This window comes from Bison bison, unplaced genomic scaffold, assembly GCF_000754665.1.
Source record: "Bison bison bison isolate TAMUID 2011002044 unplaced genomic scaffold, Bison_UMD1.0 scf7180017863066, whole genome shotgun sequence".
Lineage (NCBI taxonomy): Eukaryota > Metazoa > Chordata > Mammalia > Artiodactyla > Bovidae > Bison > Bison bison.
This window is the reverse complement of record NW_011493638.1, coordinates 10,370-11,959: the sequence shown is the minus strand read 5'-3', so window position 1 is coordinate 11,959 and position 1,590 is coordinate 10,370.

The window sequence follows — 1,590 nt, the reverse complement described above, 5'->3', positions numbered from 1 at the left end:
CCAAGTCTCTTTCCATCCTTTGACTCCCTCACTCCTAACAGAGAAACCAACACCAACAATACAGCAACTGTTTGAACTTGATCCAAATCCCACCCCAGTGATGTTCTCTTGAATTCTCCAGCATTGGGATTTTCAGTCCCAACTTTTTATCTAGATTCATTGGCCAGTTCCAAAGGTGAAGGAACAAAAGAGAGTACAGTAAGTTCCTCAGATATTCTTTCATTTTTTTATGAACATTTAGAAGGAAGAAGGGTACTTTGCTTTCTCATTCCAAATTGTGAAACACACAGTCTCTCTTACCCTCTTTAAAATCTTTTGAAAATGTCTAATTCTTATGATGACTTTTCTGTGCTCAGGAGTGTGAAAGGAAACTTGCTAAGATTTTCCTGAGATGTCTCTGATTCTGGGATGTGACCCTGTGGTTATTAAACATAGTGTTGGGGTGTAAAGGATTCTCACTGGCTACTTATGTATAAAAACATGAGAAGAAACAAATAAATATTTAAAAGCTCATTTGCCTTCAGACAGTTCAAAATACAGTGGTGAAACAGTAAACTTTAATGCACTGCCTATAACCTGGCAGTAAGATAAAATTATTCTGAATGCACATTTTATAGAAGGAAGCAACATGTTCTGTTTCAGGTAGTCAAGTCTAAATTTAATCAACAGGAGCATGATATAGATTTAAAGAAATGCATGCAAGTTAGAAGGTTCCTGACATCCTTCCAATTTTACATATGACAAAAATAATTTCACAAGGGATAGTTAGTTAGGAAGTTTGGGATGGACAAGTACACACTGCTATCTTTAAAATGGATAACCAACAAGGTCTTACTGAATAGCACAGGACAGTCAATCAATGATATGTGCCAGCCTGGATGCGAGGGAGTTTGGGAAAGAATGGAAACATGTATATAAATGGTTTAGTCACTTTGCTGTGCACTTGAAACTATCACAACTGTTTTAATTGGATATACTCCATATTAAATAGTTAAAATTTTTTAAAGTACTATCTATAATCAGAAAGCAAATATCTAATCAGTGAATTACTTTCCTGTGTGCTTCCTCATTGTATATTGTAGCACTAACACCAAAGAAACACTATGCAATAGCATATTTTTCAGATTGTCCTCTACTCCCAGGAGTTTTGGGACAAGAAATAATTGTTCACTCATTGATTACTACACTTAGTAAACATACACTTACTGTCTATGGAGGATCTGCTATGTAAGACATGGTAATTATGTAGGATAGTACAAAAGGCAGAAACACTTATACAGCACACAGGGTGTGCTAGACAGGAAGTATGCTAGACAGGAAGAAATGTGAAAAGTTTGGAGTGGGAGAGTTTGGAAGAATTTCCTTAGGCAATACTGGAAATTTCACTGATGCCAAGGTCAAAAGATTCAAGCAAGTGTTATGTGAGCACTGAGCTTTACCTGAAATCGGAGGTTGGGGTTAATTTTGGACGTGTTTTGGGGCAAATGGGAGAGGGAGATTATACATTAGAATAGGAACACCTGGTTTAACATAGCATTGTTGCCTAAAATGTGCAGGCAAGGGAAGTAGGAAAAAAGGAAACATTAATAA